The sequence below is a fragment of the Copidosoma floridanum genome, unplaced genomic scaffold, assembly GCF_036245765.1.
Source record: "Copidosoma floridanum isolate Cflo_tuat_1 unplaced genomic scaffold, Cflo_Japanese_pri ptg000030l, whole genome shotgun sequence".
NCBI classification, from domain to species: domain Eukaryota; kingdom Metazoa; phylum Arthropoda; class Insecta; order Hymenoptera; family Encyrtidae; genus Copidosoma; species Copidosoma floridanum.
The window spans coordinates 8,016,830-8,040,475 of NW_028321907.1; the positions used below are offsets into that span (position 1 = coordinate 8,016,830).

General features: G+C 35.1%; 1 protein-coding gene across 1 annotated transcript in view; it reads left to right on the forward strand.

Moving 5' to 3' along the window:
• The first annotated feature begins 9,375 nt into the window (after window positions 1–9,375).
• The window catches only part of tsl (membrane-attack complex domain containing protein torso-like), a 51,583-nt gene continuing 37,312 nt past the window's right edge, over window positions 9,376–23,646 (forward strand). The window contains exon 1 of the mRNA XM_014359929.2: window positions 9,376–9,523. The gene's annotated coding sequence lies outside the window, so the exon portion shown is untranslated. The remainder of the gene's footprint in view (window positions 9,524–23,646) is intronic.

Below are 23,646 nucleotides of genomic sequence, written 5' to 3' on the forward strand. Positions count from 1 at the left end.
GTTTCGGAATAATAATATTATATCAAATAGTTAATTGAGATGATTCTCCCACTCTTAATTTTTTTTACCCAATTGTTTTATGTAAGTACTTTCAGCTGAGATTGAGGAAAACAAAAAAAAAACTTCTACAGAAATCTCTGATTACTGGTTGAAAATTCTCGGATTTCAATGCAAAAATTTTAAGTGCCGTATCAATTTTTCATTGATTTCTTGTACTGAAATGATTAGACAGAAACAAGTAAGTGTAATTGCATCGTCCAACAGTACAATACAATGATTTATATTGCACCTCGCAACAGTACAGCAGCTTCGCATTTAAATTAAGACTCTCTGGGGATCATATGCACGTGGGATACGATCGAGGAATTAACGATTGGAAGATTTACGCTTTCAAAAAACGCCATTAAATCATACGACTAAGTATCGTTCGTTGCGTGTATACTTGATTAAAATCTCTGCTCATATCCTTACTAAAGTCCGGGTTGAAGCTCGTAAGGTAGCTGTTTTTTTTCTTCAAATTTTACAATGATTTAGTGGATTTGAGCATTCAAAAATACAAGTAAAAACACTGCATGAAAAAACAACGTCATCGATTGGATTGGGCATTCAAAATCATTTGGACCACCGTAACAAAAAATATCGGCCATGTATTTTTTTTTTTTTTTTCCACAAAGACGAATGACAAGAGCAGAGTTAACTCATGAATTTTGAACTACGTTATAATGCAGTGAATTTTACAAATGAAATCATTGTATCTAACGTCATGAGCACATAACTCCATGATTTTAACCTTTTCCGTCTTTGTTATTTCTTACTTATGTGAAAAGAGAGAAAAAAAACACACTTGCATACGTAATATTTTTTGATAAACTACATCAGACAAAAAAACATTTAATGAAATTTTTTCTATACAACGTAAAAAATTAGTTCGAAAGAATGGTTTATTATAGATCACCTAGCTTTGGAATCATCACACTCAGCACACAGTCCATTGGAAGCAAAAAAAGTACACCTTCATCCGAAACACTTCAAACCCACAAGAGCCGAAAAAATACTGCCAGTCCAAAATGTAGAAGACAGCGAAGTACATAGGTACATATACCTATATGGAAGCGCAGGCTGATTCGCGAGGGGGTTTAGCGAGCCCTTCTTCTTCTCCCTCTCTTTTCCTCCCAACTCTCAACAGAAATTCGCTGCGGCGGATAGCTCGAGGAGTAAAGTTGCGAGCTGGTTAAGCAAGTTACGAATGACAGAGTGGAGCAAGGGAGGGAAGGAAAAAAATTGGAGGCGAAGGTTGGAGCCGGGAGGGGACCACCACTGCTGCATTCCGCTGTTGGCTGTGTGTTACGTCTTCGCGAGAATGGAACTTGGTATAGGAAGAGACGGAGTATCCTATTGTCTATGCCTGATGACATCAGGTATGGATGCACGCGCTGGAGCAACGAGTTTTGTGCTTTCATAGTTCAGGTGATTTTTAACGCAGGGTACGTTCTTATGATTCTGAGATTGGAATCGTTTTTCCTTTGAGCTACGTCATTATTTTATCCCGAAGATAAATTATTTTTCTCGTCTCGCGACTGTTGTCTGTGCGAAGAAACCTGTTGGGGGTGAAGCTTTAGTCAGTGATCAAATTGTTTTTTAAAAAGCTGATTTCTTGGGATTTTTTTTATGATGATTGCAATGCACACGAGTAACAAACGATTAATTAAAAAAAGCATAGCAACATCGATTCAATAAATTCAATATACATATATATATATTTTTTTTTTCGAATGCAACGTAGTAACTTTGTTCAGGACAAAAAAAATTTATTGCTACCGAAATATTTCTACCTCGTAGTTGTACCATATCCAAAGCTACAACACCTAACCCCCCCTCCCCCTCTTAAATTACACTTCTCGCTGAGTACCCGTATACTCTACGCGTTTGCGAAAGCATAATCGAGCGTTTTCTCTCGATCGCTACGTCGCATTTTAAAAATGGCCCACAGGGAGATATATATGTATATGAAAGTAAACTATAATCTCTCTCGGCTCGCTCCGGATCCCAAAAAAATTCATCACTGCCTGGCAGATAAATTTTCACCGGCAATGCATGTGTACGCGTATACTACTGCGTCCATCGCTCAATTCAGCTGTGGCGTGACTGAAAAATGGCAAGCGCGGGGTCCTCGGTCCGGGCGAGCTTGCGATCACGAGCCTGGATTTATGCTCGCGTACCTACGTTGGTATTCACGTGCGGTGAAAAAAAAGGGAGCAGAGAAAGAGCGTTTGCGTACATTCATTTCTAGAATACAGGCGTGTACTGTAAGCGGAAAAAAAATTGAGAAAAGGAAGAAAGAAACAGCCTCGCCTTGTATGTAAATATACGCTCAGATTTATAGACTATGGGTAACTGGGGTAGGATGTGTAAAAAAGGAAGCTTCGATGCTTTTTATGATTGTGTCCATTTGCGTGTACGGACGAATTGATTTTTTTCCCATTCCATGTGTGTGCACATATAGGCTTATGAATAGTGTACACGTATATCGATACGCTTCGCTAAATTTTTCCTTGTACATGTATATGTACGTGGGATAAAAAAAAGCTGGTTATGCAATTTGTGTACCTCTAAGTAAAAATGCAGGGATACGTATAAAGCAATCTTTATATAAAATAACAGAGATTTGTAAAATCCCAATTACCATGTTTTAGTGTTTATTGACTAACTGAAAAGGAGTAAAGAAAATTCTTTAACTTCTGACTCTTTATGCATAGGCACATGTGAATATCTAATTGAAAAGATGTATTTCAATTTTTTTATTCCATTTAATATATGTTTTTAACGCATTTTTAATAATTATCAACCAATACGAAGCTTCTTTCAAGAGAAATCAGAATTTTATTAATTTTAACAAAAAAACGTAAAACCTCATAGAAGCCCACTTTTCACGTTAAATGTTCAAATTGAAAGGTGTGATCACTCAATATGTATTTTTTTTTTTTTCTTTGATGTGAGCTATTAAAAATATTTACCCAAGAAAAATTTTTATGGTTTTTTTGAGTTTATTTGTCGTGATAATGAAGAAAATACCGAAAATTGCAGTTTTTTTATTTTTTTTTAACTGTCCCACTACTGTTTAAAATCTCAAAAAATTAATAATAATATGAAAAAAAAATGTGTGTTTTGTTACAAATATTTTTCTGTAACCTCTTGAAAAAGGAATTTTTTTTGTTTTTTAATTTCATTTTTTTGTTTAAAATAGACTTTCTTCAAATTTTTTCTCATATTCATTTTGCTCACTAAGCAGAGAAAATTAAAGAAAAAAAAAAAAAAAACGGACAACCGCGTTTTAACCGATCATTTCTACTGGGAGTGCATAATTTTAAGTCAATCATCGCTTAAAACAATTATATACGTATCCGTATCCAGTAATCTAAAAACTCCGGAAAGTGATTACTTCGCCTAATGTTATCAAAAAACTCCTAAAGAGTTTACCCTTACCCAAAATATTAAAATAACTCTTATTCTCGGGAGTTGGTAAAATCTATTGGATACATATTAAGATATACAATACAAGCACAATACTTATACAGAAAAAGTGACTGAGTAAAAGCTTAAGCGACATCCGCACTCGTGTAAATTTGCATGTATTCTCCCTTTGCTTATTACCACGGATACTCGCCCAGATCCCTTCTCTTATTACCCAGACAGCGCACAACTGCATTCACCTACATGCGCGTGTACATAAAGCAAGCAACGACTCTCTGTTCTCGCTACCGCTATGCACATCAAGTATATACACATAATACAATAAGACTCGAGTTTTTCTCATTCGCTGTTTTCGCATCCTCATCCCCTTGCACTGCTACTGCTCTTCTCGTCCATATCTTTCTCTCATTCTCTATCTGGGCATGTAGGTTTTACTTCTAGTTTTTATACGGGTTGCATAAAAATAACAAGGTTATTGTTTTTCCACTCGCGAGTAAGTAACAAAGAAAAGTTGTTTTCATCACTTATAGAGTTTTTCATAGGCTTTAAAGTTGATTACATGGCACAGTTAACGTTAGTGTTTATTCTCTTGCATTCGTACATTTCACTGAGTATAAATACAGTGAAGAATTAAAAAAATTCAAATCATACTGAAGAGCCATATAATATGAAAAAATATGTAAAAAAAAAAAAAAAAAAAAAAAAAAAAAAAAAAAAAAAAAAAAAAAAAAAAAACTGATCCCATCGAAATTGTATTTTTATCAGCACAAAGATTGATCTTATGATTATTGAGTTAGGAAGCAAAAGCTGGTATCGATTCACTAAATAAAAGCACTTTTGAAGAGATGCATAAGTAAACCTCGTGTGTACACGTGGTAGCTCCCTGACTTCCCATCAATTATTTAATAGCATGTATACGTATCTATACGTATGACAAGTTCAGCAGCAAATCGAGAAGTGGATGGTCGAAGAGCCCCCGAGTGTTTCTTTCTCTTCCTATACTCCTGACTGCGAGTCCTCCCGTTACATGCTTACTCCAAAGGGAGTTACGCGTCGACGGAAAAGAGATTTGTGCCCCGTGATTTTTCACGATAGAACGTTTTTTTGTATTCCATATTTCCAAGAGCACTATGCAATTTGACGTATGAATCTTGGAATCCTGACCCAAGAGTCATCTGTTACTGACAGCACGAGTTAAAAATCACTCTTACGTGCTAGAAGAAACTTTGAATAGTATTTTTATATGTCTCTCAGCAATTCGTGTATGCTAAGAAGAAAGAAAACAAAAACTAGATATTTATTTATTTCCTTTTTTTAATAAAAGTTATGAAATAAATTGTTCAAAGAGCTTCATTAATTATCAAGGATGCAGATTAATAAAAATATTTTTATTCCTGGGTGGGTCATGCTTCAAGCCAGAAAGAATCAAAAAGCTAAAATGAATATAAAAATCTTACAGCGCTGCTGAAAACTTTGCTTCTAATTTGGATTTATGTATTCTTGTATGCAAATATAATAATTCTCATTACAATTTTTTTTGGTATTAACAAACAAAACAAAACTCTGTTACAGTAGAACAAATCTAAGCTGAGAATTGTTTCTGTTAGACGATGAAACAGGCCATACTCAATACTTTTTACTACGAAGCACGAGTTGTATTTCTGTTGTTATTTTTGTCACACGCCAAAATAGTTCTTGCTTTTTGATGACAATAATTTTGGTCAAAGTAAAATTAATTAATCAATATTTTGCCTTATTTTACAATAACATTGTTGTATGTACAATGTAGAGTAATGTATGCTTTCACATAAATTATGCAGAAACACTGAAATCTATGTGACGCGTCACTGTGTGGCAAAAAATTATAATTTTTTTCCTTCCACGCGGAACAAATGAGAATATTCTCTCTAACAAAACTTTTCAGCCTGAAAAAACAAAAAAGAAGTATATACTATTTCAAAACTTCAGCGAGCTGTACGTAGAAATTAAAAAAAAAAAAAAAAAAAAAAAAAAAAAAAAAAAAAAAAAAAATGCCAAATGAACCACATCCAGCGCTAAAAAAGCTCACTCGACCGCGAGACTGCGTACAAAAGCGCGAGGAAAAAAGGGACGAAATAATAAAAACGCGCGTCATGCGGCAAAAAGTTTAACCATAAAGGAAGTCTGACGTGCGAGTGCACGAATTATCTTGTGTAAAAAGCTGCACTGGAGAGGATCTAATTGCGTTGCTCACTCGCTGCGAATTCAATGAGCCACAGCTAAATGGTACGAAAAATAGGCGAGATTGGCTTTGCGAGTCTTTTCATCTGGATAGGATCGTAGGGTACATTTGTGCTTCAATCCACAAAAAATACCCCGCCATACAAACAGGGAATCAAAGGAAGGGAAAACGAAAGAGCGCTGTGGTCCAGACGCAGCAGCTATAGTTTAGCTCGCTAATTTGGACTTTTGCGGGATACGCATTTTTCGCTTTTTCGATTTTTTAGTTTTATTTATGACGTAGTGTACACAGATTTTCAATAAAAAAGACAAATTGTATAATATTTCCATTCATCGATAACGTTGAGTAAATTATAAATCGTCAATCAAAGGAAGGAGCAAAAGGTTGATTAATACCAGCGTTCACTCCTACTTCACCGAATATTCAAGTGAATTTCAGATATTACGGTGTTTTGATGCCAGCATTCTATTTGAAATTAAATGACATCGAATCATTATAAATTTGTCGAGTCAATATCTGTAAATATATATATATATTTTTTTTTTTCAATTTTGTACAAACATAGGAATTTTTTATCTTTTAAGAAAGAGAGAATTTTTCTGTAAACACCATTTAAATGAGAAAAATTTATGTATAGAAAAAAGTAAAATTTTAACATTAATTTCTTCTGTGGGTTATAAAATTAATTGTTAAAAATTTTTTAAATCAAACAAATTATTTTTATAATTAAATCCAAAAGATAAACATTAAATCAAAATAATTTTAGGACATGATATTTGGGGTAATGCTACTGACAAGATTAAAATAAATATCCATTAATAACGTCATTAAAACATCCTTATATGTATTTATGTACTTGGAAAATTATATAAAATATATATTGCAATAACTTTACTATTTAAAAACAAAATTTTTCTGCCAACTTTTTTTTTAACCTTCATATTAACATGTAATAATGTTGTACAGTAACTTTCGATTACAACACGTGCAAGCATAATTGTATAAAATTTAATTATAGTCTCACTAATTGGAAGGCTTTTTCATCCTACACATCGTTAAAATTATTCACGTGTTGTACATCGCACATAAGAGAAGCGAAAATAATATTTTTATATGTTAACCCGTAGCCCGGGAATTCACTTAATTGAATAAATATTTATTTTTGTACGCACCGAAAAAAATACCTGCGTAACCAAAGAGACTTTTTCCATTAGTCAACGGACCAAAAGAAAATAATGCGTCGAATAATTTTCCATGTGATTGAATCTCGCTCCAGTAAACACAAAAAAAAATAACAAATAAATAAATCCTACTACCGCAATTGGTCAACATTAAATCTCACGAAACGTAAAAAAAAAGCAATGATATCCAGTGGTTTTTTATCCCCAGAGCAAAGTCCATGAGAGGACGAGGGCTAAGAAAATCGGGATTCATCCCGCGTCCTTTACAGAAAAATAACTAAATAGCCGTGGCTACTTGCCGCGTATCTTTTTTTCCCTTGCTAAGAAAAATGAAAAACTCGCGCACACACACACACACACATACTCAGAGACACGTACGTACAAAGGGGATAGGTACAGATGAGCGGAGGGAAAAACTCGTTAAACAAGAAACGCCGAGCGGAGCGCTCGATGCATCCGTCCCCTGCAGTGTACACATTTGGTACACACGTAGTGTAGTGTATGCTGTGTCACCCCGGCCGAAAAAACAATGTGCTCCCGTACCTACTCTCGTATCCTCCCCTCTTTCGATATACGTGTACCGTGTACGTAAAATCCCGGATAAAGGAAATCGTGACCCTCCGCTCGCTCGTGTACTCTTTACTCCTCCACCTCTTCCACGTCCTCTTGCTTCTTGCCTGCATTCACGTGTACATGGTTACGCTTATGCAACATATATCCTGGATCCTGTACGTCTTGAAGAAAATCCGCGTCTTCGTTCGTTCCTCTGTGTTACGCAGAGTAAAATAAACCTTTGTAATTTTTTTATTTCTTTCATCGGAAAAATTACAATCTTTAACAGTTGTCATATCACTGTGATAATCATCGAGTCTTTGCGGTACGCATTTAAGCACAATAAATTTTACCACAAAAGCAGTTTTTTTTTAATATCGTAAAATCAAGATTACTTCGGATAAAAAATTACTATCGAAGTAGAGACACACGATTCTTTTATACGATTCTCCTGATTCATTTGTTGTCAAATAACAAATGTATACCTATACCTACACCCACAAAATCTAACTTCCTTTTTTTAATATACTCAAAAATATAATTGAAGAGCTTGCGTAAATATTAACTATGATTTGCTTTTTTTTCAATAGGACAGTTTTTTTGAACGAGCTTTTTAATTAGAATTGATTGTTTATTTTAACTTTATCGAGAAAAATCAGCTTTTAAAAAATGTTTTTTAAAAGGGAGTATGACATTTGAATGGTATTTATTTTTCTTTATTGAAGTGATAGATAATAAAATAAGAAATTGAGTATGGATTAGTACGATACTTCATTCCTAGATGTACACTCCATAGATAGATGAGTATACATGAACTGTCAAAAAAAGAGAAAAATTTTTTATGTACTTTTTAAGAAGCAGCTTTTTTAATTTTGTTGGGAAAGAGAAGCTGTTTTATTGCCACTGAAAAAAATAAGCTGTATCAATCATTACAAAGAAATGTAGATAACTTGCATTTGCTGAGAAAAACCAAATATTAGTTACAAAAACATAAATATTTTAGAAGAAAAAGTAACATCATAGCATTTTCTTTTGAATAGGTAATTGCAGAAAACAATTCTACGTTAATGATAAAAAAAAATTTTGATTCAAGCTTTTAAATTAAATTGTACTTGTCCGAAATAAAAATTAAGTAATAACCATGTAATCGCATAAAAGCTTCAACTACCACATCTCATTTCAACACCTCAAGTCCCGATTTTCCCATCTACATGCTTGAAAAACAATCTTTCATCGCAGCACCTATCGCACTCCACATCCAAAACCGGTATATAAATATAACACTCGATCGGTCCAGTAAGCAAAATTAAAAAGCCGCAAGCGGCTCTCCCACGAGCAACACACACGCACGCAAGCAGGCATCATCCGGACAACAACAACAACCAAGCGCACGCTGCCAGACGGTTGGAGCGGCGCGCGCTTTGACGCTCCTCTCCTCGCGGATAGCTCGCCACGGCCGCCCCAGACCCCAGCACTCCCAGCAGTCAGTCCGGCGATTGCAGCCGGTCCGTACGGTCGGTGGGAGAGTACGGCTCTCTGCGGCTGCTGTGCGGCGCGCGGCTCCGTTATTTTTTTCTTTCTTCTTTTCTTTCCCGCTTTCATCTCGATCGCACAGCATCTCTTTCCCAATACCACGTGTGCGCGTGTCCGAGTAGATATTATTTTTATCCGTGCACGCCCAAAGATCGGTAAGAGAATCGTCGTGAAACGCTCGCCGACGCCGATGCCTCGGCTGTGACTTTTGTTATTGCTTCCTTTATCTCGGTGCTGCATCCGTGCTACTCGTCTCCTCTCTTTTGACCTATCGCTTCTTTTGAAGAATAGAGGCGGAACCAGAGGAATAGGAGCCACGCGAGGGAGCCCGCCAAATTTCGAAGCAGGAGATCCGACGCGCTTGTGTGACAGTGTGCCAGTGCGTCCCCAGAGCTTCCTTTGCGGGGCTACTATTTTTTTTTTTTTTTTTCACCCCCTGCTTGCGAGTGGGTCCTTTGAAGTTTGGGCTGCCGATCCGAGCCGATTCCGTGTACAGCGACTGGACCGACTTCCGTGTGGCCGGAGTCATGTGACCTCATCTGGAACTGTCCTTTCTCGAAACGAGGTAAGTTGGGGGGTGTGCGGGGGAAACTGCCCGGGTATATAACTGAAGGGGCGCTACCCAATGGGGGTTCGAGTGGAGTCTGAGCTGTTGGCTCTCTTTTGGAGTGTACTACTTGGGTGCTTGAGAGTGCACTCGAAATCGAGCCCTCGGTGGAAAAAGGAAAAGAGGGAACATTGCCCATATTACTGGACTCACTGATGAGTGTGCCTTAAAACACTTTTCGGCAACTTGACTTGTAGATTTTGTTGATTTTGTTCTAAAAATGTAAAGTCATCGTTTGGGCTGAAGTTCGTTGTATCACCCCTTGTGATATAGTACTTGACAAAACTTTTTCCAACAAGCAAAATAATTCGTTGGATTTCGAATGAGAATCAAATTCATAAGAAAAAAGTATCAGAGTATTTTTAATAAATGATTTAAAGAAAGTTTTTAAAGAACGGGATTACAAATCGTAAGAAAAATTAATTTTACCTGAGAAAAAATGGTGCATTCGGAAAAAACGTATTTTTTATAGGTTTAAAAATCTATAAAATAATTTTACCCAAGATTGAGGTCTATGATTAAAACTGTTGGAGAAAAAACTTTTCACTTCATGGGTATATATGAAATAATCAATGAGCCAAACAGACGTATCAAATGGTGTCTGTTGTCGCTACATAAATTTCAAATTCACTTGAAAAGTATACCAAGAAATTTCAATCGTTATGAGAATATCATTATGCAACGAAAATATAACAAGCGAGACGTTGTTTTATCAGCTGAAATAATTTTAGCACAGGGGGGAAAAAGTTATGTAATATTCGCAACGTTGTTTGCCGACTGAAAAAAAAATTAGGGGGATACGTTCGAAAACACGATGATTTAGGAAGAGAGAACTAGTTTTTTGATCGCTATCAGTTTCTCTTTTCACATGTTGAGTGTCGAGCTGAAACTATGGTTTTTTGTAGTGACACATCATTGATGTGACTCAGTTTGAAGAATAAACATCATTTTAATGAAAAATTTATACATACATACAAGTCACAAAGAAGTCAGTAGTATTTACTTATTCATCGAAAAATAAATTTCATTCGGAATACGTGTAAAACCCCATGTCGATTATACACCAATTTAAACAACTGTAAAAACAAAAATATTAAAAAAGAAAATAAAAATAAACTCATAAAAATATTTCATACCTTAATTGCCGCTGAGCTTAAGATATTGTAATGAAGACAAAGACAAAAATTGACTCGATTGCGCTTACGTCGTTTTTCAAGCGAAATTAGGGTCTGTTAAAATAGTTGGAATGTCAATAACAATTCAATTGACTTTGCCCATCAAAGATAGGTTGTCAAAGTTCTACAAGAATAGCAAAACAATGATTTTTGATAGAGTATAGGATAAAAAGTGCTTTTCCTTGTACCTATCAATGATCATGAAACCATTTAATTGTTAGCGAGCGAAAAACTTTTACATTGCAACACGGATGGTTTCTCCGAATCTTCATAAGATATTTCACAAAAACAGTTTGTTCGGTTTTTTCAGTAAAGTAGATTATCAAATAAACATTCGGAACGTATTTTTTTTCTTTTTCTTTTGTCATACTTCAAAGTTTCGGAGTGGAGGGAAAAAAGATCACGAGTATAAAAATTTTCACGTAAAAACATCAGCTTGTTCTTTCTTCGTCAACTTTTTTTTTAAACGTTGAAGAAAAAAAAATGTGTCCATTATTTTTTGATAATCTACTTGACGGGCCAAATAGATTTTTTGCCTTGGAATCAACGAGTAAGATTCTCCTGTACCATCGTTTATATTATTCTTGTCTGTAAAACAATACTACTGAACCAATTACAACAAAAGTTATACATAATGTGGTTTTTCGTCATCTACTGTCAATATCCATTTAGTTTCCATACTGAATCGCTATATTTTTTAAATTGGATAAAATTTGAATACCACATGGAATCCTTGATCGATCCATCTGGCGAAAAGAGACAGATTTCAAGATGATCCGACTTATATTGTGATCGCTCCACAACCAAAGATCGGCTCGCTCGAAAAGACAAAACAATTGTCAGCCTACGTAACAAAACGTTGTTCCCACGCGGGCACAAGCGCCAACGCACGAGCTTCTGGGCTCTCACTTATCTTTTTTCTCCGAAACAACTATAGTCACTCACTATACAACGGAGTCGAGGGAAGCGCGGAGACAGAGGAACAAAAAAAACCTTCAAACGATTTCCTAGCTGCTCAGCAGACCACGGAAAGAAAAAAAAAAAAAAAAAAAAAAAAAAAAAAAAAAAAAAAAAAGACAATTCCATTGGGAAAAACCACGTGCTTGGCACATGACGAATTCACACCTGAGCTGCCGTATCTGAGATCTATACCTCCATCGCTCCAAGTATTTTTTCGAATAATGCCATCGTACCCCATGTGGCACGTTCAGGCAACAACGCATTTGCTCGTATTTTGTGAAACGAGCCCAAAAACTAATAGATACGCAACATCAGTCATTGTACCGCATAGAACAGCAGCACGTGCCACTTTGGCAATGCGCGTAAATTTATTACAAAAGCAATAAAAAAAATAATAATAATAAATCAAGCTTGGCGTTTAGCGACGCGTCCTTGATACACTGCGCGCTAGCCGAGTAATGACCTTAAATGCAGCTCTTCGCTGTCTTTCTCTTTTTCCCTCGTTCACCCCCGGCGCGCTGTTTACCGTGTCTCCCTCCTTGCAAAACTCTCCTCGACGTTGTCATCGTCGTCATTAACTTCGAAAACCTGCACTCGCCGCAGGTACAATATATTATATATGCACGACCGTCAGCTTTGTAAATCGCGTTATTTCCTATACGTTTTCTCCGCATCGTATGTATACAACACCTTGTATATTTTGCCGTTTCGCCCTTACTCGCATCCCAGTTTTCCTCAGACGCTTCCTTTTCCTGTGTGTTTGCCGGGCAAAGACGGAAGAAGGGAAAAGGGAAAACTAATGCCTCTGAGACCCTTGGACGCTCGCGCCGTGTCTGATCGTCGCATAAGAACTTTATACTTGTTATTTTCGAGCCAAGCACGTGTGATCGGATGATCCCAGCCGTATATGATATGGTTTTCCAAATACACTTTGTTGCAAAAACTCAGGTAATTGATTATTTAAAAACATCCACCGATTGGTCAAGTGACAATTAATTATCTAAATAATCGTACGTTATAACTGTGTCATACAATATTAGACAAAAAATATACAAGAATAAAATCAAGCTGATCTGAAGACATCGATGTCTCAACAATAGTTCACTGATTATTTAGTGCTATACTTTCCATTTACTAATAAATTATCACAAAAGCATTCTAAATAGTTAAACTAAATATCGTATGGAAATTGATTTTGCAAAACCATAACTATCATTAATATTATGTAAGATTACGCTTCATTCAGTCAAGTATCACGATATTAACATGATAATTAATGTACGCACATGGCTGTATCCATCGATACGTAATAAAAGTTAATGATGTACCTACAACGAACATAGGTATGGCAACAATCCCGGCGAGGCTCACTCATTTTCACTACCAGCTGAAATCTGCAGACCTCTCACTCTCATTCCTTCAGGCTTCAATGACTTTTCCATTTATATATTTACGTACATACACTCTGCACTCTATGTGACTACAATGTATATTCTGTCATTGTTGAAAACTTAAATCTAAGGGAAAAACAATGTGTCTCGAGTAGTACACTTTTAAATAAAACTGTTACTCGTATATTTGTTCTGATGCCGCTGCTGTGAGAATTATCTCATCATTAGAATTGACGTGATTTAATAAGAAACAAGAAGCATACAGAGAAGATATCTTTGTTGACATTATCAATTATTGATTTTTTTCCTCATTGTATTTAATATTTACGGAAAACCTAAAAATATGCGTTTAATTCACTGTTATTAATTTTTCAACATTTAACAGTTCAAAAACATTACTACTTGTGTGAATGCAGTTTTATGCAGTTAACATGAAGCAAAACAAGTCGTTGTCACTTTTATAAGTAATTTAATAACGTGATAGTTGGCTTTACACTTAAAATTACCTACTCACAACTCTTGCCTACATAGACAAGTTTCTACGTAGTGTACCAAGTTAGAAAATTACATGTAATTTTATACAATCTTATGTATATATTTTTGAAAATACATCCAACTTGATTGAACCTAGTTTATTAGATAATGTTAAATCTCACTAAGAATGAGCATTGCCCATAGAATCTTGGAAATACTTTTTTAATTATAAATTACAAGTATTTTCTGAAAAAAACTCAGCCCCCTCGATTCCTTCAACAACGTGTCTCGTTATAATCTCCTCGTTAATCTCCGTGACGGACCAGAAATAATAACAAATTCATCGATGCAATGGCCATACAACGTGACTCGCCTCGTTATAATTTTCACTGAAACTACCAAATAAAATTTAAAACCCAGAAAAAAACCATTTTCAACCCAAACTCCATCAGATATTCAACCGAGCAATCCTCAAGTTGAAGTATAATCCGCAACCTCAGAACAAAAAACCATCGAAAGAGAAAAACCGCAAATCAGCAGCCTCGGTAGCGCGTGGCTTCCGAATTCTACGCCGGGCGACCGCAAAAAAGCATGTCAAGGCGCACGCGATCGACAACAATCGCAACTCTCGTTTCAGCGCCTCTCTCCCGGCAAGCATCTTTCTCTGTAAGTGAAGAAAAAAAAAAAGTTTCCGGTCGCGTATCGCGATTACGTCGCAGGCACCGATCGTTTAAACTATAAGTCTCGTAACACACGGCGATATTTCGTCCATTGGAAAGTTGGAGAGGAAAAAAAAAACCAATAAATAAGCGTCCACGGCGTTTTCGCACCCGCACTGTGTAATGTGATGTGCAAACGATGAAAAAAATTCGCAAGCAACGCACGCGCGACCATAGCCCGCGAGTGCAATGACAATAATCTTGTCCTCCGTTCGTTGAGCGTTGCCGTCAGCAGTTTCGGTTCGTCACCGAATGGGTACGGATGTTTTGTCGTTTCGCAAGACAATCTGTTTTTCTGACGCAACGCTAACGCGCTCTTTCTGTCTTATTTGCTCGTTTGTCTTTTCCGACGAGTAGGCACTTTTTTTTTCTTTTTTTTTTTTATCACGCGCTTTTGGATTGTTCTGTACGTAAAAAAGGGTTAGTGTGAAGCTAATGTGCACCTACCTTCCGACTCTCGCCACTTTGATGCGCGAGGGGACTTTTTTTTTACCCAGTTGGCGTCGTATAATTTCGGACGCACAACTTTTTCGTTTTTTTTCCCTCAAAAGTTTAGGAGTCGAAATGTGAAAAATGTTTCGGCTGTTCCGTTATGGTCAAGATGACCCCGGAATGTTTCAACAAACAAGCCCAACTCGGTATTAAATTTTTACGTGGCGTGATACGTGACAGGAAGGAGAACATCGAATTCCGAGTTTGTTTGCTCGCTGTTTTGATGTGCTCCCCTGAAAAATTAATCTCATGAGCTTGTGCGGCTTTTTACTTTTTGAGAGAAGAAGAACGGTGCTGCGCATCACGGAAACTGTTTCAATTTGTTACCTTGGGCTCTATTATTAAAAGCTTATGTACGGGGTTTCGTACAGAAAGTTCGGGAAAGAGAGTTGAAAGTTTGTTACAAAGGCAGCCTGATCCACATGCACAAGTTGTAACATTTTTAATTTGGTTATTTGAATTTTTTGTCGATTGCTGTAAGTAACTCTTTTTTTAGTGATAAATCTAAAAATTTTTTAATGATTGATAATCTTCAATTATTTGAGAAAATCTAAGAATTCGGGGAAAAATTAAGAACTAACCAAACGAAACAAGCATTCAAGTATTATCTGAAATAATATAGTTTTATCAAACTGAATGCATATTTAATAAGGTACGCAAAGGTTTTAATGAAATGTTCAAGCCAAAAGAATAATGTTTCCATAATGATGTTCCTGCAAAACTTGAAAGGAGATTGATGAGTACATTAGTGTGTAAATTATTTTTTGAAAATTGGCATAAGTTTTTTAAGCACAGTTTTTAGGAAATTATATTCAAAACATTTGATAACTTACTTATCTCATGAAAGTGTTGTCTTTTCAAATTTTAATACAGAAAAGTAAAAAGGGAACATCATACAAAAATGTTTTTTTTATTGGTAAATATGATTAATCAATGTAGCAAAACAAATTCTTATTTTGAGAGGAAATCAACGTATCTGGAGAAAATGACAGTTATTTAAAAATTTATATCAAAAATATTCATGGAATTTCAACAGATTATATTTCATCGACATAGGAAGTCTCAAAGCAATAAAATGAATTTTCAGAAAAATGTTTATAAATCATTCAAAAATCGTTTAAACTAATACAAAGAAGGTAGTAAAATTAAATTTAGTTTGTAAAATTACACTCATAAAAAAGTTTTCGAAATCCCACTCACATAAGCAACATAAACAGCACAACTACCAAACAGCAGCTTACAAAGTCTGTCAGGTTTTACAGTCTTCCTGTACCTTTATTAAATAATAAATGAGCCATAAATCATTTAACAAAGATAATTTCCCTTCCGAGCTCCTGCACGTGTTCGCCGCTAATCCATACCGGCAGATTACTACTGCTGCCGTACACAGCTTGTAAATATCCAACTTTCTGTTAGCTGCACTATATTTCACGTGCCAACGGAAGGCTTTAAATATAATTTTCATTGAACATCGGTAATAAAAATTTTGGCTCATTTTCACATGAAACTATTGAAAATGTCTTTTTTTCAAACCTGTTACATCAAAACTATTATAATTTCTAATTTTTTATCTATTACAACTGTTTGCGTTATTTTTATTTAATCGAAGCGTTCCGATAAATGCCTATATTTGCTCCATCACTCGAATTCGTCAGGCTCGATTGGGCGATGGAAAACAAATCCCCCCCTAAAAAGTATCGCTCGATCTCGTAATCGATGAAATGGATGATCGGCAAATCAGTGCTCTTAACAACTTCAAAAGAATACGGAGAAAGTTTGAGTATTTCTCAAGCCTCACCAACGCTTGCTTCGGCAAATCGAAGGAAACCAACCCAATGCCCCTGACGAGGCAAAAATTAAAATCCCACTTTGATTGCTTTTCGCTCCAGTACACGCGCGGTGCTGGATCCCAAGTTTTTAGATTCGAGGATTATCCGCAAAAGGTATTACCGATGTAACGAATTTTCGACAAAATATTTGTCCACGGGATACCATCGAATTCATTCGAGCTCACTCTGAAGATATATGTCTATGTATATTTTGTACCAATCGATCCGAGATGAAGCAGCGCGGCATTTTCGAGACGAGCTGTCGAGTTGATTCGATCGCCGAATCGGTACACCTATAATACGCGCAAACCTAACGTGCATACGAGTACAAAGTGATGCGCGAAAATGGGCGACCGGTTTTCCTCGCGATTGCGCGATCACGCCGCGCGCTATTTGATTCGTTAATCCCCCGATCGCTCCGGGATTCCGATACTCGGTTGTTTTTTTTTTTTTTTTTTTCAATTCGCAGATGGTGGCTCCAAATTTTCTATTTCAAACCATCAGATGATCCAGAGCATTCGACAAAATTATTTTTGGAAAATGTAACATGCATTCTTTGTTTCTTCGAATACTTTGGAATAAACGAAAAAGAAATTTGTTGAATTATTTTCAGCTATAATAACACATTGGATTTTTCAAAAGTAAAATTTTATTCCCAAATGCTTGAAAATGTATAAAATAATTGTACCTAAAAGTAAAATGTCCCAAAACACCAATCATTATATTTGCATGACAAATTCATCCTGGTTTTCTTTCATCGCTAGCATCTACAATCCAATCTAAAAAAAAAAAAAAAAAAAAATTAAAAAAAAGAGGTTGATCACAAAGGAAAATTTTTAACTCAGAGTGGGAGCGAAAATTTCCATAAAACGTAGCGCCAACAGCTCGCGAACCGTAAAAAATACTACCGATGCACTCGTCAGAGTCGTTATTCCGCAATAATAGCGAGTCAACGATAAAAAGCGCACTCCACGGAGAGTGGGAAAGTTAAAAAAAAAAAAAAAAAAAAAAAAAAAAAAAGGATAAAAGAAACGAACTCGGCAAATTAATAAGCGCGTCCTCCTCCCTGCCCACTCCATGTATACGAATATACATCTATTTTCGTAAGCGGCGATGGCAAGGAAAGAGGAAAACAGTCGGCATAATGGAAAAAAGAAATGGAGTGGAAAACAATGGTAGGAAGAAGGAAGAGGAGCCCGCAAAGCGTAACGAACCAAAGCTAAAGCGGGTAAGTGCATAATATTTATTTATGCGTATAGGTGCGATGAGTCCATTTTGCAGCTAGAAAAGCAGAGAGAGACTCGTATATAGTTAAACCGATGGTGGTAATAGTAGCGGTGTAGTAGGCTTGTCGCAAGTGTCGTAATGTTACTGTAATTACGATGCGAGAGACAAATTTTCGCGTGAATTATTCATGCACCGACACGCCGGTCTGATTGCGCTGGTGACTGTTCGCGCGTATGTAAGTGAGTGTGCCTATACAGTGTGACACCAATGTCGACGAGTGATATAATATGTAGGTATAACCATTGCTCGAGGCAGACTCTGACTGCACGGCTGGTTCGATTGTATGAGTGCTGGAAAGTACACCACGAAGAATTTTATAATGTGCGTGCCCCGCTTTGTTTTCTATAATGGAGCTTAATTATATGTATGGCAAGTGGTTGCCATTTTATTTTTAGGACCCGCTATCGATGATCAAACTCGGTATCATTTTTTTCGAGTGATATACTGCCCCTTTAGCACGCCAAATGAGTTTTCGACTCGACTCGATTTCCCAATATGTGGCAATTCGCAAGCTTTCGATAGTTGAAGGTATAATAACGCGAAATAATGGCCCTTTTGGGAAAGAGATGGCGGCAAAGGGATTTGCACGGTAAATACCACTGTCTGTCCCATCAGTTGAAATGATGGATTTTTCTGTGCTCCTGTGTGCTATTTTTGATCATACGACTCGATCGGCTGAAATTATTGGAAATATTCTTCAAATCCAGCTGTTGACGTAGCATTGCCTTGTACGTGAGTTACGCATATCGCTTTATGTTTTTAAATTCTCGTTTTGAGATGATAAATGCTTTATAGTTGAAAATCAAATATTTATGTAGCAAAACCCAGGTGCGGTGAAAATGAAAAGTAAAAAGTTTACGGGACAAAATTTTTGAGTGCATCCTTTGAAAATTTCGTACATTTGCATTTGCAAAACCGTAATGAAATGTGTTGATGCCCAGAGGTACGAGAAATATATTTGAATTTTTTACTTGCTCATTTTTTATGTATTAAGTATCTTTTGGCATTTCTTCTCGTTACGTCGGTTTTGGTGCAAAAATAAATTTTATTAAATTTCGCCATGGCAGTGCTGTTATCTTATTTGTTGCGACAATACAACAATTTCCTCATTAAATTATTAAAACCACAATGACCCTGCGTTACCATTTAAAATTTTTTGAGAGAAACGATGTTTTTGACACAGCTGCTTTTTGAACCTTGAAATAGTAAATCGTTATTTCTTTACATAGCTGCAATGAATTTACGTCCGCAATATCATGAATTTACAATAGAACAGTGCATATCACGTATAAAATGTTTTAGAGTGGAACCTACACTACCTGCATCATTTTTCTATGAAGCTGAAACCATTCGCATTTATTTTCATCAGTAAGAAATAAAACGTACTGAAATAAGTTGCCAAATTTCCTTTTTTTCATGTGTTGAGTTAAATACTGTAGCTAAGCATCCGAGCAACAATTGGAGTTTGGGTTTGAAAGTGACGTTTTGTATGCTCAATCGCTAGTATCTCTCATTATTGTATTTATCTGACTCAGGGAGCACTTGAATGGAATGTATCGTTTGATATTCAAACGTCTGTAACACAAACAAAAAATTTTCAAACTAGTAGAGCAATACTACTTACGGTTATTAAACGGATACCAGCATCAAAGTAAACTGAACGCACTATTATGCTTTGTGCTCTCGTGGATGAATTCGGAAAAATTATTGGTACGATTACCCCCACTGTACCTACACACACATGATACAAATTTTCAATAACACTGGTAACCTAAGCTCAAAGGACTTAAAAGTACACGTGTTGTATTTGCAACAGTTTCCGACAAAACTGTTACTTAAAAAAAAAAATAATAATACAAACTTTATTATTTAGAGTATAAAACTTACATGCAAGTATTCAAGTGTCTCCAATTTTTTAGTTTCAGTATCATCGGAAAATATCGGATGGTAGATCTTGAACGCATACCTACATGTCAAATACTCAAGCTCTTCAGTCCGTATACACTTGATTGCAAAACTTCATGCATAACAAAAAAAGTGCATTATCATACCATTAATCGTCAAAGCTTTTTTTTTTTTTTTTGTATGCATTCATAACTATTCAGATAATAACCGACCAAATAAAAAAAATAAAAAATTTCAAGAAGGCTGCTTCGAGCCTGCAGCTTATTTATTTATTCAATCCAAATAAAAAAAAAGAGAGTACGTTACAAATTATGTAAACTAAATTAAAAAAATACACGTAGATTTGCTAAACGTTTGCTATTTATTTCACAGAGTTTTAATAATCTAAAGTGTTTGAAATAGCGAGTAATTACGTGAAAGCTGACTATCAAATAACAGTGGAAGAGCAAAGTGACCAAATCCCTCTGGAGTAACCCTATCGTAAGCGACTACTAGTGATGTAGGTACCTAATTTATGAAACATAATCTGAAGCTGTCGTTACACACTTAACAAATTCAAACTAAGAATAGACTACATGTGCAAGCAAATGATAAATCATGCACGATCATAGTATTATCACAATAAAAAAAAAAAATTAATAAAATTCATTTTTCACTACACGTTAGATTATTTCATGGTATGTATACCTTAAGTGATCATAAAGTATTATTACCACATGCAGTATTTTATTTTTTACAGTTATATCAAATATAAGCTTATTTTCATATAATTCATGAGATTATCTAATGCACGTGAAAATAATGATGGTTCATTTTGCTGCCAAAATTTTGAGCGCAACTCGTATAGGTATAGGTTTGAATTACTTTTTACACCACAGCCGAGCTCTCGACTCTCACCTTTCGTGGCGTCGAAGGTTCCGACACGATGATTTGAAATGAAATGCCAAGCTGTAACTGCGCGCACAATGGACATCGGATCTCGTACACATTATTAAAATGCAAAAATTCTCGTTTCGTAAATGTTGAACGATACACGCGGAGAAGGTATGTAGACCATGCGCATATTATGCAGCGTGGAAACTAGATCACGTACGGTATACGAGAAATATTTTTCTGTTCGAAAGTATATGTTTACCCGCAAATGATATTCGTTACACGCAATACTTTTGGTCAATGTTTACATATCTCTTAAGTACTTTGCTGTTGTTTTGTTGTCGAATAGAATTTGAGAGTGTGAACACTAATCGATCAAGTACTTATTTATATGTTTCAATTAATTAAAGCTCTTTTCTCCCATCCAACCCATTATATGGATAGACTTTGATTGGAAAACAAAATTTTATTGTTGAAATATTTTTATATTTATATTATTTAAAAAACATTTCATGTCTGTAAATTTTTTTTTTTCAAGTTTTAAATTATGAATTATTAAGATCTGCCACATGAAAATACAGAACACTAATAAAATTATTGATACATTAATTTGATGAGGTGTCGACATATTGTCAATAAAGAAAAATAAACCATATTATACATTTATTATTACAAATGATTCTTTGTATAAATACATGATATATAAAACTCTATAAAAAATGAAATTACCTGAGGTGATGCCTACAATAGTAATCTATAATATACATTGTTATAAAAATGCAAAATGAATTTTTTTTTAAAATCATCAGTGACAACATTGTCTCAGAAAAACCTTTAACAATAAAACTACCTTTTGTTTATGAATTGTCACGTCTATATTACAGATTTGATTAATTAATTTTTATCTAAAAAATCAGTACATAAATTTTAGTGGCATTGTAAAAAAAAATATCCAAATCTTACAAAAATAAAAAAAACTCTTATAATATTTAAACTGTTAAAAATTGAACGAATGAATAAATAAATGAGAAAATTACTAAAATAACAATAAAAAAAAATTTTGTTTTGGATTTAAATCGTAAATGTAAAAAAATGATAGGTTTTAAAAAATTTAACTGTTCAAAAATCCGCGCGCTTGAATGCAACTATACATACCCCAAATATCACTATGTTCTCGAAGTTGCAACTTTAGCCGCATGGGGGTGACGAGTTCAGTAGAATCGATATTTTTGCATAAAACATTTCATTTCTAAGCTCTTGTTTGATTTTACGTACTGGTAAGTTAAAAAAAACAGTAATAAATAAAATACGCTGTGGAAAAAAATTTTTTCAATGCAGTATGGCTAATGGTTATTTTTTCATGAGTCTTTAAAATGACTCCCGCATGCGGTGAAAATTGATGACGATTAGTATATAACGATGGATCCAAGTAACATGAGTAGGGTGGTCCGATGCTACTCAGTAAATCCTTAATTTGATGCATGAACACAAGGACAAATGATAGGAGTTCTACTGGGCATTTACACATGCAATCGCGATGGTGATGATGATGATGATGATGATGAAATAATGATTATGATGAATTAAAACAAATACCTTTGGAAGAAGTTCATATGGTACACATATAAGTAGTGCTGCCTATTTCCTGTATAGGTTATATTTTAACCCTTCCGTAAATTAAAAAAATAAATGTTGGGCAACCTTCATTGAGAGAGAGAGAGGAGAGAGAGAGAAAAAAAGCTCTGATACCGTACGGATTACACCACTGATTCTACGGCATTGGAGTTTCCTTAGTATAAATCATTCCGCAATCCATGATTGAAGCTTTAGTACCTTCCATAGCAACTTGTGTTCGTGTTATTGTCTAATAAGGGGAACTTTCGTCGAAATTCACTTTCGAACGACTGTAGTAGCAGCTGGGACCACCTTTTTGCTACAGTACTTGGTTGGTAAATATTTTTAAATATGATTTACACACGTCATTATTATAATTAAACAACTAAATTTTTCTGTGTCATTCCTAAGTAACATTCCTCGGTTACATATTAAAAATTATGATTGAATCAGAGATAAAAAGAGATAAAATCAATGGCAAATATCAGATAAAGTTGTTTATCAATTTTTTATAGTAGCAACTGATCATCGTATCTCCAAGGCACAAAAAAAATAATTTAACGTTTTTTTAAAGCGCTGTGCTTTAATGTTTATTACTGTATATAATCTTACATGCAAGACATTATTTTTAAACACTAAAATGTAAGAGTTTAAACAGTATTTAAGTATGATAACGAAGCAGTGAATTAAAATTATCTCAACTATGACCACTGCTGTCTTTTCAAAATTTGCTGTCAATTGCTGTCAAAATTTTAAAATTTATTATACACAACATTTTTTTCCATCCTATTTATTATGATTGGTGAGAAGAAAAATTTAATAGTAACCAAAGCTACCATCTCGTAAATGATTAAAAAACATACATCTACATTATCTTTGTTTGCGAACAGCATGCAAGGAATTCAGTGTTTTTTAATCGTCAAATAAAAAAACTGATCCTAATATACCTGTGTATTTTTATAACTGTATCGTAGATATAAGCGCAAAAAAGCTCCATGATTTATTTTAAAGTCAAACTTAATCTTGTATTATCGAAAGATAAAATCAGACACGCAAAATTCAATCAGTAGATGTACGAAAAAAAAATATCAACCTCGACTCCACCACGATAATACAAACGAACTGATCCACTTCAGTGGCAAAAGCGTATAGCTTACCCATTCACTGAAAAAAAAAAAGTTGACAAAAAGTTCAATCAGCGCAGGAGCGTCTCTTAAAACAAAACACAGTGTAGCGCGTCCAATTAATCTATCAGGCGGGGACACGATAAAATTCCCGTAATAAAAGCCCATATCTCGCGCTTACGAGCAAAAACTCGAGCTAAAAAAAAGAGCAGGGACGCAAAGGGAGAGAAAAAGCTCG